The sequence below is a fragment of the Choloepus didactylus genome, chromosome 12 (genome assembly GCF_015220235.1).
Source record: "Choloepus didactylus isolate mChoDid1 chromosome 12, mChoDid1.pri, whole genome shotgun sequence".
NCBI lineage: Eukaryota > Metazoa > Chordata > Mammalia > Pilosa > Megalonychidae > Choloepus > Choloepus didactylus.
Window position 1 is genome coordinate 81,087,807 of NC_051318.1, and position 20,033 is coordinate 81,107,839.

The following is a 20,033-nucleotide window of genomic DNA, read 5'->3' on the forward strand; positions in this document are numbered from 1 at the left end:
CTTAATGAGGGTGGGAGTTAATCCAATATGGTTGAAGCCCTCATAAGCAAAGGAAATTGGATGCAGAAAGCAAAGCCATGGGGAGCAGCTAGAAGCTGGAAATCAATGGAAACCAGGAAAAAAAGGAGAAGACACTGCCATGTTCATTGCTCCAGGTGATTGAAAAGTCAAAGAACCCCAAGATTACCACCCAGCCAGAAGATACGAAATCCTAGGAGGAAGCAAGTCTTCTAGCCTCTGAAACTGTGAGTCAAGAAATTCCCATTCTGTGGTATTTGTTTTAGCAACTAGGAAATTAGAAGTGTAGTGCTGTTATGACAAATACCTAAAAATGCAGAAACAACTTTGGAATTTTCTAATCGGTAGAGACTGGAAAAAATTGTGAGGCACTGCTAGAAAAAGCCTAGATTGCTTTGAAGAGACTGTTGGTAGAAATAAGGACATTAAAGGTGCTTCAGATGTGGCCAAAGAAGGCAATGATGAATGTGTTATTGGAAATTGTAAGATAGGGGTTCGTCATTATAAAGCCCAGAGAACTTGGTGATGTTGTGTTCTGATGTTGGGTGGAAAACAGAACTTCAAAGTGATGCACTTGGATATTTAGCCAAGGAGATTTCCAAACTAAGTGTAGAAGGTGTAGTCTGTTTTTCCCTTGCAGCTTATAAGAAAATGTTAGAGGAAAGAGGTAAGCTTAGAACTGAACTGTTCAGTACAAGGAAACCTTAAACTGATGATATAGAAAATTCTCATCCTATCCAGTTATTGTGCTCTGAGACTAGGGTCAGAAGTGGCACTGTCAGGGACCTCCCTGAGCTTTCGGGAAGTGAGTGCCCAGAGGACAGGGCCCCATGTAAGGGTTTAACTGAACTACTCTTTGCTAAAGAAGGTTTGGCTGAACATGGATTCAAGTCAGCCATTTCAGTGGAAGTAAGGATTGGAAAAAGTTATCTAGAAGGATAATTGGAAAATTCTATTTTCTGATGGTTTGGACCTACCCTGGAATTACACGCAGAGCTGACAAGATTTTTGCCAAATCTGCATGAGCAGAACCAGTGTCAACCCAGACTGAAAGGGACAGGGAAGGGATGAATTGAAGGAAGAATGACTTCAAGGGCAGAACCATGGAAGATGAGGTCTGGACTGAAGAGATCTCTGGCCTAGAGAGCAACCACCCATATGTGTGGAAAGGGCAGGTCCACCCCTCTGCTTGGCTGGAGCAGACCATCTGCCCCTGTGCTTGGAGAGGGTGAGCCTTGCACCCTATACTGCTGAGAGAGTTTGAGACCTTCACCTGTGTTTGGGGAGAACATGGCTACTGTGCAAGGATCTGGAAGGGGTGGGACTGCTACTCCATTAGACCCGGAGGATAAAACATGGATCCATAGTTGGCTCTTAGACCTTGAAATCGAATGGTATTTTCCCTGGTGGATTTTGAACTTGTTTGGGACTTATGACCCTTGTTTGCCTTCCAGTTTTCCCCTTCTCTGATGGGAATGCTTATCCTATGCCTATCCCTCCATTGTATATTGGAAACAGATAACTTGTTCTCTAAGTTTCACAGGTTCACACACAGAGGGGAATTGTGCTCCAGGATAGACCACAACCACAACCTATTTTGGTGAGACTTTGTACTTAGCATTTCTAAAATGGTTTAAGTTCTTTGGGGATGCTGTGAAGGAATGAAGGTATTTTGCAAGCAGGAATAACTTGTCTTTAGGTGTACAGAGAATGGCAAGATTGTTGAGAATTAAATCGTGCCCCACAGAAGACATATTCATTTCCCAACCTTGGTCCTATGACTGTGAATCCACTTATAAATATGACCTTTGAAGATGTTATTAAGTGTGCACAAACTGAATGAGGGTGGGCCTTAATCCAATAGAGCTAAATTCCTCATAAGCGAAAGAAATTAGACATACAAAGAGAAGCTACAGGGAGCAGGGAGCCACCAGAACCTGGAAATCGATGCAAAATGGAAGAGAAAGAACAGTACGCTACCATGTATATTACCATGTTGTGGAAGGGCCAGGAAACCTTAAGGTTTCCACCCAGCCAGAATATACCAACCCTTAGAGGAAGCCAGCTTCCTAGCCTTTGAAACCACGAGCCAATAAATTCCTGTTGCTAAGCCAACCCATTCTATAGTATGGTTTTAGCAGATACAAAAATAAAATATCTACCAACCTCCTCCTCATCTTCTAAGCTGCTGTATCTCAAGAGGTGTGTTATTATTGTGGCAGTGGAAATGCCAGGTACTGGAGAGAAGTAGGTGTCTATCTCCTGAGTTCCTTCACTTGAGTACCTGTGCTCTGTACCGGGGTCTCGCCTGTTCTTCTCATAGAAATATGGTCATAGAGAAGAATTCAATGTACTAATTTGTTTATCAAACATTTATTACATAACTGTGACATTTGATGGGAGAATCAAAGATAGATAAGTCAGGGCTCATAGAGCCTGTGGAATCTCAAAGTATGGTTTTGTGATGGACTAACAGATAACACAGTAAACACGAGAGCCCAGATAAAAGGCATATAACAAGGCTCAAGAAAGAAGAAAGGAGAGAGAGATTCAGGTAAGGTGAAACCTCCACTAAATATTAAATGTTGAGTGAGTCGAAGCTGACCAATTAAAGAGGTGGAGAAAAGACATTCCAAGAAGAGGAAGCTGCATATTTTTAAGCAGAGGAGAGAATTCAGATTTGTGTTTAAGATTAATGGCAATACAGAGGAAAGAGAAGTATAAAGCTGGAGAAAGGAGATCAGGTAAGGGTTGTCTTTCTGATTGCAGTGACTATACGTAAAATGGCTGAAAAGGACTCTATCTCATTTGCCATTATGTATCTGGTATACAACACTGAACCTGGAAAACAGCAGTCATTGTCAAAATGAATATTAGATATGTATAATACCTGCAGCAAAACATCAAGGATATAGACTTATTTCTTGACTTCAGTTAGATTGTTCTAAGGTAATAAAGCAGGGACAGGTATATGAGGTACACAGGGGAGGCTGATATTTTTGATAGAGAAAACTCACTAGAAGGTGTTTTTTGGAGGAAGCAAAGGATCTAGCCACGTGGAGGTGGAGATTGGGGAACAAAGGAGCATTCAGGTAGAAGAAACAGTAACTGCAAAGGTCCTGGGATAGAACATATCTGGTGACTCTGAGAAGTTGCAAACATACCGTACAGAAAACAGAAAACAGGGACTTCTAGGGAAGCAGTGCTATTAGGGGATAACTAGTTTTTGGTTACAGCAAGAAGGTGGAGGGTAGTTTTCCGGCAATGAATGAGGATAAATGGGTTTTTCTGCTGATATTTGACTTTGTATTTCAGAATTCACAGTGAAATGAGTTTAGTAAATTGGGTAGGAGTACACTAAGGAGTAGAAGATTAGAGTCCAGAAGATGGGGGGGAGGTTATCTGGAAGTTCTAGGTGTTTTATGGTCATGACCTTCAGATTGTAATAGAGAGTCCATGATAGTTGTGGGAGGGAGGAGACGAGCAATGGTACCCCCTGTCTCTTTACCAGCAACTTCAGCACTTCCAACATTATGGAGTTCATAGTTTTCAAAAGCAATCTCACCAAAAAAAAAAAAAAAAAAAAAAGGAAAATAGTCAATAGGCAGTACATCCAAAACATGGCTCAGATTAGAATAATTGATATGATCAATATTGCCATATTTGATGGGAGCCAGGGCTAATAGAATTTACTAGAGTATGAAGTGCATAGGGAGAGGAAATTTAGTACAAGCCAACTAAATCTGGTTTAGTTTCTCAAAAGATGAGTTTACAAAGATAAGGTGGTTGTAATATATCTTGTTAAGACAATTACTAATGAGAACCTAGTTCAATCTAGTTAAATATTTTCAATGAAGTACAAGTGGCTTACCATGTACTTTGACTGTTTTTAATATTCTGATTAAGTGTTGAGAAGTGTGTTTAAAATATCTATAGATAGGTATTTGATCTTAAGACAGATTAAAAATTAATTTTTGGAATAAACTTGTTTTTCATTTCTCAAGCAAATCTTAGAGCTTTGCTTTGGGGAATGCACACATTATCCAGTGTGAGTTAGGTTTTACACATCTGATTTGAAAGCTTAGAGTTGTCAAATTATTTATTTCCTATCCTAGAAAATCCCCAAGCTATGAAGCTCAAAGATGCTCATTTCCTTATCTTTGTTCTTTAAAGGATGAGGACTCTTTCATTCCACATTATGTGAAGGTTATCTTAGGTATTAGCACTTTTTTCTGTTTGGGTGTTTTTGTTTAAATCACATCTATTTTTTGGTAAGCAGTTCACAGTTTATGAGGATAATATAAAGCCAGAACCCACAAAGCAGCTTAAATGAAATATAGTAAACTACACCAAAAACAAGTATCTAGAAATGGTTAATTCTTGTTCACAAATTACTGTGCATACCTCTATGTTTGCCTAGTTTTAGTTGACTTTGAGTGGCATGGTCATTGCAGCCCACTGAATGGGAAATTATTTGTTTGCTTATAAAAATGTCATCAGAACAATATGTTGGTTCTGCAGAGTAGATGGAAGTTAACCTAGTCCAGAGGTTGACCAACCTTAGTACAACTAAGGTTCCTTACATCTGTTTGTCTTTGTCTCTGGCCTTAAGGCTAGTGTGATGTGGAAAGAGATAAGCCACACAGATGATCACTGTAGTTTCGTTTAATGGGTGTTTACTCTGGGTCAGGCACTCTACTTTTTATTTCCCATTTCTCAGGCAGTCCTCCAGCCTCAGCAGACTGACTTTAGAATCTGCATTCCAGCCACTAAGACTGGTATCCCAAATTTCAGTCATTCACGTACTACCATTTCAACTTTTGCTAGAGCCACAAAACACTTTTAATTTTATTTAAAAGTAGATATTTTTCTTTATTCAGTTTTCTTAAACTTGCCTTTGCCATGAGCAAGGATGTCAATACATTCCAGAATTTAATATGTTAATTGTAATTCTTTCTAATAAACATGAAAATAATAGATAACTGTTAAATAACATATATACCTCCCTTATCATCTAAAATCACCTCTTGTATCACCAGTGAGTGTCACATCTACCACAGTTGGGGAAATATCACCCTGCTATCCTGTCTCTCATTCTAATGGTAAAGAGGATTATAGAGTATGTATGTATAAATTTTGTGAATTACAAAGGGAAGGCTTGAACAACAGTGGTTGCTCAAAATGATCCATTGTATTGAAATATATTAAAATATCTATATGTGTTTGTGTTTTTCCCATCCTTTTTATTTTCTATTTTTGTGTGTTTTGTAATGTATATGACATATAGAGTTACATATAATTTATAAATATACAATACTGAGGAGCATGGCCAAAATCTATTTTACTGTGGAGTGAAAAATATAAGTTTAGGGTCTTTTATTTAGTGCATAGAGACTTATGCTATCCTTCTTGCCCCTCCAACCAATTTCTAGTTTCATAGCTTTCATTCAAATGAGGAGAATCCTAATAGAATATTAATAGTCTTCTATTGGCCTTTGAAAGCAAGCCATAATCCTTGGTACTGGTAGATATTCAGCATTACGGTATTTCCACGTGCCCACCAAAACACAATATTTTATTCAAAGTGGAGTTTTTTGGGCGGGATATAATATATCGCATAATGCAAAAAGAAGAGAGCAAAAATAATAATCAGAATTTTGCATTTTGAAATCCGAGAAGATCTGAAAACAGAAACATTTTCAATAATTCATTTGATGATAAACCTGACCTGACCTGAACTTGTTTGGCAGCAAAAGCTGATCTGAACTGATCTGAGTCTGTTTCACTAAGATGAAAAATTCTGAACAGCCAGGTAGAATTGGAGCTAAAAATGGTAATTAGAAAAAAAAAATTAATGGCAATTCTGTATGTACATTCTGACATCACTATCTAGACTGCTGTTAGGAAGAAAAATAAAGTTCATGTGAATATTAGTTCAGGAAATTATAAAAAATGGAAAAATTAATAACACACTTCTATTCTTAAATTTTTTACTATGAATTAAAAATTTACCAGTCAGGATTGCTAATTCATTGATATTTAGTATTCTGTGGCTTCAAAAATTACACCAATGTATATACATAGAAAGTGCCAGCAGCCACCCGGGAAAACTCTTCTAAGTATAAACTAAAGTATTCATGTTCAGAGCTGGCTAGAAGCATACACACCAATATGTCTAAGGAAAATCATGACCGCCAAGACTGTTCCTAGCTTGAGGTTGTTTTTAGACATCTTCTGCAAGTCAGATGAGGAGCATCGATGGCCTACTTTTAGGCCAAAAGTGTCGGTAAGGTTATTTTAAAGACACCAGTCTAACATCCTATAATTTATTCATAAATTCATAATGTGGTTATTTATATACATACTCATATATTTCTATATTTTTATTTGTGTGTGACCTTCAAAAGAATCCTCAGGTCTACTCTGGCTCGTGATCATAGCTCAAGAGATATCCTTACTGCTTCGGTACCTCAGTCAGAAAGTGACTTTCCTCAAGATTGGAGGTTTGTCCTCTTTCAGGGAAACAGTTTGAATAATAGTTGGATTTTCAGTAGACTCGATATTATGTGTTTAAGAAAACAAACCTGGACACATATGGGAGTGGAGGCAAGAGTTGCCTTGAAGACCCTAAGGGATCAGTGATGGCATAACAGAACAGAGGCTATTAAGAAATTGGGGAGTAAATTGGAAGGGGACTTTGATGTCAGAAGTGTGGATTTCATATGCATTTTGTGAATGTTGCTTCCTATATTGTAGAAGTGTGGCTCCATTGGTATTCATGACCATGTTATATTTGAGCAACTATAGTCCTTAATTGCTTTGCAGTTGCCATAAGCAGGGAAGGCTTTAGTAAGCAAGGCACAGGGAAATTTGCTATGGTATGGTTTGCATTCTTATTGCACCTTTATTCTGATTAGTTATATCTATTTTACAGTTGATACAATTAAGGGAACTAATTCTCATGATAATCAATGTAAATTGTACACTTTTGGAGTTACATATTCAAAAATAATACTAAATAAATAAAGGAATCACTTTGGGTAGCCAAGGTCCATTCAGTAAATGTTATAGCATGTTAAATGATTTCATAGAAGACTAAAATAGTCTAATGCAGGGTAAAAAAGCTACCTTTTAAAGTTTCCCCACATTAAAAAGCTAAATATCACCATGCTTATCTACTTACCACTGCTATGAAGAATAATAAACTATTATTGTAGGTTCTATGAGCAGGGGTGCCATATAATATAAATTTAATGTGCCAATATTAAGATTTATGCCATATTGATGAGTGATTCTTAAACTGGAAGGTTTTATTCACTTTACATATATAGCTAGGGAAAAATAAAAATGTCAGAAAGTACAATTTGAGGCTTCCTTGAGTTTACTTTTTTGAAAACAAGCTTTTTATTTTAGAACAGTTTTGCATTCACAGAAAAATTGCAAAGATAGTACAGAGGACCCACATAGCTGGCACCCAGTTTCCCTTTTAATTAACATTCTACATTGGTATGGTACATTTGCCACAATGAATGAACCAACATTGGCACGTTATTATTAACTAAGTCCATACTTCGTTTATTTCGTTCATGTTTCCTTTTACCTCATGTTCTTTTGGTGTTTCAGGAGCCCATCCAGGACACCACATTACATTTGGTCTTCAGGTCTCCCTTTGGTTCTTCTCGGTTGTGACAGTTCCTTAGTTTAGTCTTTAACATTTCAAATATTAAAAAGAACAAAAATCATATTTGCGAAAGCTGGTTCTGAATATAAGCACCCTATAGCTTTCTACATTTTTTGATGACATGAAAGTGTAACTCATAGTTAACAGCATACATATAAAACTAATATCACACACACACATAACTTTATTATTGGCTTTGTAAAGTCCTTGGAGACCATGTGTATTAAAACTCACACTCCATTCAGGCACAAATTTGGCATCTAGAGTCTCTTCAGTGGACTGTCTATAAAGTATGCGTGGGGAGTGCCATTTGATAATTACTGCAACACTGCTATCCCTGACAGATTCCACTAAAAAGTGTGTCTTTAAGATAATTATCAGAAAATCTCACTGAATTTTAAATTTGGTATTCAATACAAACAAAAACTGACTTTTATAGAAGATATTAATAAAAAGGTCTTTTCTTATAGGTTGCTGTCTATAAGGTGGAGCCTAATTTAGAATTTTAATAAGATGGTATAGCATTTTGGGCAAGAGTCTCAGTTAAGGTATCCAGTAGGCATCAAGAAGTTTAAAAAGCCAAAGAAGACCTCAGATTAAAGAAATCCAAACAAAGGCCATAGTATATTATATATTATTAGAGAAAAAGGGAACTGTCTAATAATTAAGAGAAAAAAACAGATCACATACAAAGGAACAAAAATCAGATTTAGATCAGACTTTCCATCATCAATACTGGATTCAAGGAAACCATGGGATAATATTTTCAAAATGTTGAAAAAACATAAGTGACAACATAGGTTTCAATATCCAACTGAACTTTTAAAGCATGATAAAAAATAGCCTCAGGGATATATGATGACACAGGAAAGTTGCCATGCAAATATTGTCAACATAAAGAGTTTCGGATGAACCACTTAAAGGAAAAGAGAGACAAAATCAGAGAAGCTGCAAACTTTACTTTAGGAAAAGGTAATTGAATATATCTGTTATGATTTTCAGAAGCGAATATTATTATAATATATTAAATCATGTCTTCATGTATATGCATGTATACATAAATATTTTTAAACTCACAAAAACAAAAAAGGAAATATATAACTATACACCCAGAAATCCTATATTAAAAATCTAGATAATAAAATAAAATTATGGGGTTAAGTGGTAGAAGAAAAAAACACCAAAAGCAAGGAGAACATGCTAATGTTCTTATCTTATTCATTTTAGAGTTTGGGGCATGTACATATAGCAATTTAGAAGAAGAATGTTTTGGTTTGCTAAAGCTGCAAGAATGCAATAAACCCAGAAATGGATTGGCTTTTTCAGTGGGGGTTTATTAGTTCACAAATTTACAGTTCTAAGGCCATGAAAATGTCCCAATTAAGGCGTCAACAGGACAATACCTTCTCTGAAGAAAGGCCAATGACATTTGGGGTTACTCTGTCACATGGGAAGACACAGGGTTTAGCTTCTGGTTTCTGTGGCTTTCTCCAAAATGTCTCTGGGCTTCTGTCTTAGCTTCTCTCTTAGCTTCTCCCAGGGGCAAACTTGGATTACATATCTTAGCTTCTCTCAGCTCCTTGCTTGTTTCTCCTGGGTGTTTCTGTATAAGCTTCTCTGAACTCTCTTCAAAATGTCTCTGGGCTTTTATCATCTCTAGAGGACACTAGTAAAGACAATTAAGACTCACCTTGAATAGGTGGGGTCACATCTCCATGGAAACAACTAAACCAAAAAGGTTCCACCCACAATTGGGTGGGTAACATCTCCATGGAAGCAGTCTAATCAAAAGATCCCACCCACAATAGGTCTGCCCTCACAAGATTGGATTAAAAGAACATGGCTTTTCTGGGGGACAGAACAGCTTCAAACTAGCACAAAGAATAAGAAAGGAATCTTTAAAAAGTAGAAAAAGTAGGACAAAATGAAATAATAAACTATTATAATAGAAGCAGTTCTATATAGATTAGTCTTGAAAACAATGGTCTATAGACTAAACTCACCAGTTAAAAGACAAAGTGGGATATTTTTATTATAAAAAAGAAAATTGAGATTTAACAAGAGACAAACTAAGAAAGAAAATTAAAGTTTGTAAAAGAAATATCAGGCAAATATTAGGTAACATGAGATTATCCGTATTAATACCAGATAAAATAGGCCTTAAAACAATAATGCCCTGTTAGAAATGAAGCGGTTTATTCACCTTCACTATGACCTAGCATGGTTTATATGGTCGTTTATTTCAGGAATCCAAGGTTGGCTCAACATTTCAAAATCAATCCATATAATTCACCAAATCAGCAGATGCAGAAAAAGCACTTGACATAACTAAACACCCTTTCTCAAACTAGAAATAGAATAGTTCCTCTACCCAAAAAACCTCTAGCTAATATTATACTCAAGGGCAAAAGAAGTAATGCTTCCACCACAAGATAAAGAATAAGACAAATATTCTTTATCTGGTGGTCCTACTCAGTGCAACAGAGCCAGATAAAGAAATAACATGTTTCAAGTTTGGAAAGAATGATTGTACATGTAATAGAAATCTGAATACTACAAACATTATTAGAACAATAGTACAAATAGTTGAATTTTCTTTATTGCCAATGACATTAGCATGTACACAGAAAATACTAAGTATTCTACCAAAAGTTACTAGAACAAAGAAGTAAATTTACAAGGTTAATGTGCAAAAATCAGTCATAGTTTTCTAAACTAGCTGAAAAAATTGGGATGATGAATTTTAAAAATACCATTTATACAAGCAGAAAAAGATGCAAAGGAGGTTAGGAATAGATCTCACATAAGATGTAGAAGATCTCACCACTAATCACTGGAAAACATTGCTAAAAGAAATTAAAGAAGACCTAAGAAATAGGAATATTGGTCAAGTATATAGATTGGAAGACTCGTTAAGATGTTGATTTTCACCTAAAGTGAGCAATATATTCCATACAATTCCTATAAGAATTCTAGCAGAATCTTTAAATAAAAAATGATTCTAAAATTTATACAGAAACACCAAAGATCTAGAAAACCAAAACAATGTTCAAAAAAAACGACAAATTTGGAGTAATTACATTGCCAGCATTCAAGGCTTATGATAAAGTATGTTCTTAAAGCATATTAATTTAAGACTAGATAAATAGATCAATGGAACAGAACAGAGGTTCTGGATCTGTTTTGTCCATTAAAGTAGCCACTAGCCACATGTGGCTATTTAAATTTAAATTCATTAAAATTAAATTAAATTAAGAATTGGTTCCCTCAGTCATACTAGCCACATTTCAAATGCTTAATGGCCACATGTGGCTAGTGACTATCGGACAGTACCGATATAGTGCATTTCATTATCACACAAAGTGCTGTTGGATAGCGCTATTCCTGTTAGACTCATCCACATGTGGTCAATTCATTTTGACAAAGGTCCAAGTAAATTCAATGGAGAAATGAAAGTTTTTAACAGATACTATTGTCAGGACACCTGGGTAACTCCATCAACCAGAAAAATAAAAATAAAAATCGATACCTATTTCACCCTGTACACAAAAGTCTGGATCATATACCTCAAAGCCATAAAGCTCTAAGCCATAAAACTCTAGAAGAAAACATAAGACAATAGCTTTGTGTTCTTGAGGTAGGAAAAAGATATATTTATTGGGGCAGAAAAATCAGTAATAAGGACAGAAAAATAATTGTTGTTAAGTTTCATCAAAATTAAAATTTCCTTTTCATTGAAGGATGCTATTAAGAAAATGCAAGCCATAAGATGGGAAACTCTGCAGACAGTCCAGTCTGTCAATGGACTTGTTTCCAAAATATATTAAAAAACTGAAAAAAATCAGCAATAATAAGATTAAGAAGCCAAAAAAAAAAAAAAATATATATTGCAAAAGACTTTAACAGCCACTTCAAATGGCCAGTAAACACTTAGAAAAAGTTTACAACATTACTCATCAGGGACATGCAAATTAAAACCATACAAATTAAAACCACTAAGTACTAAGTACATGGTAGAACGGCTAAACTAACAAACATAACACACACAAAAAAAAACAAAAATGACTGATAAAACCAAAGGTGGACAAGGATGTGAAACAATTAGAAATGTCATACATTACTGGTGTATTTGGCACCTTCTCATGGATTTAACCACATGTCAACCTTTTACCCAGCAATTTCATTCCAAGAGAAAAGAAAATATGTCCACAAAAAAACTTGTAAAACAATGTTTAAAACAGTCTTATTCATAATAGCCCAAACTACAAACAACCCATATGGCCATCAGCAGGAGAATGGATAATCAAATAGTGGCATGTCCAAAATATAGAATATTACATGTTCATTCTTCCATCTGCTCACAGGGAATAGTAATTAATCTCTACAGCCGCACATACTCCCCAAAATATGCAGGGTGTTCCTTTCCAGTACTTGCTGAAATCTAGTGTTTATCTGACCAGGTACTAAATCAGGCTTGCTTTTCCATTTTAAGAAAGTTTTTTTAACTGAAATTACATCAAAATGCAGATATTTTCTGAATGCATTTTCATATCAATACTGTATAGTATCCGTTTCTGTTAGTGACACTACCCAATTGTTCCCCACTTGTAATAAGTGTGAGGATGGGATGTTGAGAGGCTTCCCATGGAAGCCAGTTGTTGTCCCTTCTGTGTCTCAATAGTGCATAAAACAGCCATGTGCAGTTACACCTTTAAATTATCACCCAACTATCCTGTCAGAGTTGTGTGGACTCTGACCTCCCTCCTACTGATGCTACCCATTGCCTTGCTGTGAACACTGATTCTACTGATAAGGCATCCAGTATAAGTCCATATGAATATAAGAGAAATTAAGAGGAATTTGAAGGAAACTGGTAATGTTGGTAACTTTGGGGAGTGGGATAGAATGTGTGTGGAGTGAAGTTATCAGAGGGTGAGATGCAAAAGGCAAGAGAGAAGACTTACATTTCCTATATAATTTATTGGAAAAGGTAGGGGCCAGTCTTAAAAAAAAAATCTTGGCTGTCTTTTATGAGGAGCCTCATACAATTTTCCTCCTTAAGTGGAAACTGTATTTCCCTTGTGATGATTTGGATTATTTTTTGGTAAATATTCTTTCCCTCTCACTCCCATGATGGGTGAAATACATCCTCAATCTTTGATGTTGGACTATATGTATGAGTTGCTTTGACCAAGGGAAGGTGAATATGACGTGAACAGAGTATTGTTTGTGTCATCAACTACCAGTTGAAGAGTTTACATTATTTAAAAGTAAAAAAAAGTAATATCTACTTTGATAAATTATACCTCTGAATTCTAATCATATCTTCAGAAACAAAATAACCTTTCTATTGTTTGCTAGTTGTAGAAACAAATTTAGTAGCTGCAGTAACCCACCTTGGACAAAAATTGACAGTGTGAGAGAGAATTACAGCTCTAGAAGAATTGATTACAACCACACAGACATATTAACAGAGGCAAAATGACCTGTTCATGAACTCTACTCTTTCTTTCAGTGTCCTTTGAGGAAAGGCAAAAGAGCAAATTATTTTTTCTATTTCTGAATTGTGCTTTTCATCTCTAAGTAGTGGCAAAGCTGAAATATACCGCAGTGCATATTAAGATGATCCATGGATGACAGGGAAAGTCATTTATTTCCAATGAATAAGTCAATCATAACATCAAAATAATTTTTTTTCCTTTGGATTGACTGCCAGTTTTGTTGACAATATGACACTCTCAGAGAGAAAGGAGTTTAGATCTTTTAACTACGTTCACTGAATTAAGCTCAATGGGAGAAACAGAAAGGGAGAAAAATTAGAATCAAAAGCTCCACACAAATTATATTCCATATGACTATGACAGATTCAGTTAGGTAAAACAAATAAGATAATTGATTATCACTTTTAATAACTTTGCCTTCAAATACCTCCTAGAGAAAAGACACAATGGATAAACTCTTCTGAAAGAAATTAGAAATAAAGTCACAGAGCAAATAGAGATACACATTTAAGCATTCGGTGTGCTAAAATATAAGACCACAGACTTTCTATTGAGAGTTTCTTGTGGCAATTAAATTAGTGGAAGACTTGTCACTTGCATATATTGATATTTTAAGATTTTATTTTAGTCAGCAATTTTATCATGGTAAGTTTATGTGTTTAAGCCTTATATTTCATCTTTACTCATTTTAAAAATAGCAACACTATGCACAAAATCTGCATTCTACTCTATATATATAGCTATGAAAGATAGCACATTATTCAATAGAAACATAATTGCCCCTTTATAATTTTGACGGAAATTCAGAAGGAATTTGTCTGTGTTGAAATGCTAAGTTCGGGAACATACGACCTTCCCTGACTACTTGCAGGATCCCTGCCACAGTGTTTATTTGGCCTATCCCGCAAATATCCATACTCACCTGTAATTTCCTTGTATTTCCTTGTATTTCATACTCTTTGAAGGCAAGATAAACTCCTTTTTCTGAGTCCCTGCTGTGCCAAGCAGGCACATTGGCAGTCCTTGGGAGGTGTGAAGTTTTGGAGGTTTTATGGACCCAGAAAATGTGTTCATAAAGTTAATCCATTCCTGTGGGTATTGACCCATTGTAAGTGGAATCTTTTGTGAGTGGGATCTTAAGTTAAGATCTGACCCACATTATTCAGTGTGGGACTTTATCCTCTTACTGGAGACCTTTATGAGAGAATGAAATTCAGGGGAAAAGACACAGAAGTTGAGAGAAGGGCACAGAAACAGAGGAAGCCACAAAAGCCAGAAGCTGGAAGCAACAAAACCCAGAGGGGAAGGGGAGAGACCAGCAGACACTGCCATGTGCCTTGCCCAGTAGCTAGTATTCAGGAAGAAGGTCTCCTCGGGATGCATGATGATGTCTCAATTGGGACATTGTCACGACCTAAGGACTGTGAGCTTGTAAACTAATAAATTCCTATGGTGAAAAGACAGCCCATTACTGGTATATGGCATTTCGGCAGCCTAGCAGACTAGAACGAGAAGGATAATATAATTGATCTTTACATAGAGAACTGCAAAAGGTTCAGAAGTGTTAGTGCCTGGAAACATATTTTTACTAAATAATGCCATAGCAATTCAAGCTGCCAATGTTAGAACAATATCTGTATAACCTCATTTAGTCAATTCATCTAAAACATCAGGAAAGTAAGTCAGTGACAAAACTCAGACCAGAGACTGCCAATTGGTTGCTTTTCAATTTTCTTCTTGAAATAGTGGCATCGTGTAGACATAAATTATTTGTGTTTCTTTGTGCATTCCTATTATACCTTTGGCTTAGCAAATGCATGAATATATGCATTCTTCTGTTCAAATCAGATTTCTAACTGGGAAATACATTTGCAGAAAATTATAACTTCACCTCTTTGGGCATAGAAAAAAATGTTAAAAAAACAGATATGAATTACCATCCGAAGTTGTTTAAAAAAGGAGAGAAAAGATAACCATCTCAGACTTTATAACAATCTGTTACTGAAACAATATTATTGTATTGTCAAGCTACAATCCCTTGCCACAAATTCTCTTCCTGAGGAAAGCTATAAACTTTCTATTAACCTGGGAAGCTTTTTCACTTAAGCTAAATAGGAAAAATAATAAGCATATTACCATTTACAATAGGTTCATAAGTTCAAATTTCCTTTGCTGGTTTTGATAGAATTTGCAAATTTAGTGAACATTATATAATCTCAGTAGAAAAATCAATAGTCATCATTTCAAAAGTTTTTAACTTTTTGAGACTTTATATATGAAACAAAATTGCTCATTAGAAAATATTTTGAAAATACAAGACATTTAGAAGGGAAAATATAAAGAACCATGATCCCACTTCCCAAAGGTAACCATATTTTAATGTATTTCTTTTCATTTACTTGCCAAAAGATTTCATGTTGCATATAGATTCTTGTATCTTATTTTTACATTTAATATTAATTTATGAAAATTTTCAAATTGCCAACATTCTTCAAAATATTTAATGAGTGCATAATGTCCTATGATATAGATGTGGCATGATTCATTAGAATTTTTCCATATTTTTGGAAAATTTGGTTATTTCCTAGTTGTGGTATTATAAACAATAACATGGTGAATAGAATTAGATATTTATGGATATAATTATCTTTAATGGGTTAAGAATCTGAATATATTGTGTTGTTCATTCATTTTTATTATCAAAAGTATACATTTACACAAAAATCACACTCTATTACTTTCTCACTTAGGACAAATACTGTCAACTCTCTTAAGCCAATTCTTCAATTTTTAACCACTGTGTCTCAAATTAATATACTTTCTTCTTCTTAATTTTTTCAATTTTAGTTTTTAACTATTGAGTTCCCAGATGGCAGGGTGACTATTGAGCTTTTATTCCTCCCTCAGTCTCTACCACACAATTGCACCCATCCATTCTGGCTTATCGTCCTAATACACTTATAACATAATATTGGTAATTTCATGATTAAGGATAAAAATGTACCTTATTAGGTTTACCTCTGGATGCCTGTGGAATTTGAGTGTTTCCAGTGTTCTGAAATTTCAATATAATGGGCCCTTCAGAGAGTAAACCTTTCTCTAGTGTGCAGGGTACTACTATGTGTCCTTTTAAAATTCACATGCATCTACTCTTGGATAATGTACTTGTTTCATTTAGCTGGTGATTTTCTTCCCTCCTTTTATTCTGTTCTCTCTCTTTCTGGAACTCTCATTAGCAGGTATTCAAGTTTTTGGCTAGTTCTATAAATTGTCTTATCTTTATTCTCCTATATTCTGTTTCTATTCTTTTTATTCTATTTTCTAGAAGATAACCTCAACTCTACTTCCAAACCTTTCATTGAATTTTTTTTATTTCAGCTATCAAGTTTTTAATTTTCTTGAAATGACCCTTTTTTTAAAATCACATTTTATTCATGTTTCAAGGTGGTAGTATCTGCTAGTATCTCTCTGATTATATGTGTGCTTGTGTGTGTATATATGTATATATAATTATATATGTATGTATATGCACATATATGTATTTATGTATTTATATACACATACATGTATATATTTATAAACATATGTATGTTTATATTTATATATTTATATGTGTCTGCATTTTTCTTTGCCATGAATATGTCGGTCTCCCCTAATTGTGTTCTGTTGTCATTTATTTGGGCCCCTTCTTTCATGTAGAGGATGGTTGGAAGTGCTTATTGAAGGCCTCTTGAGGGTGATTTGATGTCTTTACATCTTTCTTCTTCTAGAGCTAAAAATGTGGCTGCCAAGGTCATGGGATGTGAGTGGAGGAAACATGCTGGTGGTTTCAGCATTCAGTAAGCATAACTTTTCTTCCCCCTTAATTCTGTCTGGTGCATGCAGTCTGTTAACCTCTGTTTTGTCCCTTCTAGAGGATAAGCTTTCAGTCTTTGCTGTAGAGTGCATGGTTGGGCGATGAGGACAATTGCTTGATTATTTAGAATTAGGGTGGAGTCCTGGTATGCGAATGGTGATCTAACAGCTTCTTAGACAAAATTTCCGGTGACAGTCCTTGAAACTCCCCTTCTCTTCCAGGTATCTGTATCCACCAATTTTGGGGACTTTGACAATTTGGCAGCATAAGTCAAATTGATTCTCAGCTTTCCCCACAGCCAGCTTTGATTGAGTGTTTTCTGCTCTGTTAAATCTTTTATCTGATTTCCATCTTCCAAAATGTTTCTCTTTCCTCCTTGTCCTTGTGGCATTTTTACTTAAAAAAGAAAAAAAAGAAAAGAAAAAGAAAAAAAACTTTGTTTGTTTTAGGTTGGTTTAGAAGAGAGCAAAATTTAATGTTCATGCCGTCTACCTCTATCAAGAAGTCAAAAGTCTGAACATGCACACTTGGTGCCAATTTGCTTTCCAGAAATGCACCAAGTTATATTCTTACTAGAAGCATGTGAGAGCTCTTATTACTTCTTCACATCTTTGCCAGCAGTATTACAAATTTTTCTTAATATTGCCAATTTGAAAGGTACTGAAATGGCATAATTTAAAACTAGATGAACTAGAGAAACAGCTAATCCAAACTCTTCAAGATGGAGACAGAAATAATAAGCGCTCAGTAAATGAGTGAAAGAATGAGGATGAATAATTGCAGTTGATCCAGGGACTCTTGAGAGGATCATAGCTATTAACCTTCAGTTTTTATTCCATGTTCTAATGAACAAGGGGTCCATGGGTAGATTAAAGGGAAGCCCCATAAACAAATGGGGAAAATGTGTCACAGTTTTCACCAGCTTTATAATAGTATTAGCAATACCTGTGACCTTGTCACCAATAGGAATCATATATGTTTTCATATAATTTTCAGTTGTTGTAGACCTCCTGAAATTATGGTAGTTATTAGATTGTACACTAGATCTTCTCATTTAATGTGTTAATGAAGCACATATATTCTATGTTACAAATTTGTTTTAAAAACATTTTGCTAAACATATTTAGTTCTTACTGTTTTCCATTATAATCATGTGAATTTTATTTTATGCATTTAAACACAAAGAAAATTAAGAATCCACACTTCTATGGAAGAGGTTCTCTTGAGAGGAATGAAAACTAGGTCAAATTTTAAACTTTAGGCATGTTGTGGAATAGATTGTTTGCTCAGGGAGTTTGAAAATATCGCTAGGTTTTTACAAAAATGTTTAACTTCTTATCCTTTTCACTTTCTGTTGTTCGTTGTACATTTTTTTCCTAACGTTTAGTATTTTCACTTTGTTTTTGGATGTTGTTTCCCCCTTCTAAAAATGAGGTCCAAAATTAAGTAAGATTTTTGGACACTTCATTTGTTTTGTACATTTTTCACTATATGTGACAGCAATCTTCTCAGGAAAGAATGGAACAATTTGCCATTCTAATTAGGCCATTTAGAATTTAATTTGCTGTACTGTAATCACCATGTTTTCCGTTCTCTTTCAATGCAAATGTAAAGTTGAAAGAGGAAAACTGTGCTGCAGAAAGTAACCAATGGTTAATTAGAAACATCTGGCAACAAAAAGTTTGAGGTGTAGAGTCAAAGTTTCCCTGAAAGAAAAACACAATTTCAGATACAGAACTGTATCCTGGAATGTGTTTTAGTACTTTTGTAAGTTAAGATACTTAGTGGCAATAATTGATAGCAATGCTTTAAAAGGCAGGAGATACAGTTAGATAGCTCAACTGGACGATACCCAGACAAACAGTAGAAACTTCGCTTTTATTTTAATCTAATTCTTCCTTCCTTCAAAACTGAGTGCTCCAGCCATAGGCTATTGTGCCATACACAGTAATAACTAGATCCTCTTCTTGATATTAAAATGTTCACAGGTTGGGTGTAGGGAACAGACAAAAAGGCTAATACATTCTATTTAGTGTGATTAAGTACAATAGCAGTATATACCAGGTACATTGTGGCCTAAAAGAAAGAAGGTAAAGTTTGCTTATTTGGAGGCAAGAAAAGGAGGTAATAGAATATTTGCATTCAAAATTGTTTGAGATGGCTTATGAGTTGAACATATTACAAAATAGTGAATTTGGAGAATAGCAGCTAAACAAGGAGGTATATCAGTGGAGATTAGCTAATTATTACAAAGGGTTTTACTTTTCCTGTAGCATAGAATAAAAAGTGAAATCTGATTACTTAGCATTCCATGTGATACTTATTTTAAAAGATGCTCCTCGAAACAATATCTGTGGTAAAAGATGTTGAGGAACAATGTCACAGGATATTCCTAGCTTGCCAATGTATATTATAGTTAGAGAATTCCTACAGTAATGAAAATTTTATTAATTTGTTTGTAAATGACATCTATTAACATCCTGATGAACCAGTATTTCTTGAAACAGATTTTTGAAATACTTGTTGGATAGATTTTACTTAATGGCACACACAATAAACCCATTTGGAAAGAAATATTTGAAATAAAAAGGAAAGTCACTAAGGAGACAATTTAAGCTGTTTTATGCTATAGTTGTTTTTTTTTTTTTTGTAACATTAGGTAAACTAAGTTAATTAACTGCCAAGTTCAAGATTAAAGAGAAGATTTAATAAGTAGAAATTATTTGGAAATGCTGAGAATTGGTATGTTGAATGCTACAAATGGTCTGTATGAATTAAGAAAGGGAATTTAAGACTACTGATTAGTTCCTATATTTTATGTGTGAAATATATGAACAGCTGATGTAGAGATTACAATTGTTACAACAGTATCACAATAATTGTACCATTTTGGCAATCCATATATTTATTAGAAAACTTCAGAAATAGACTTCCTAACTTCAAATATTTTCTGAACCAGAATAGTAAAGAGGCTACT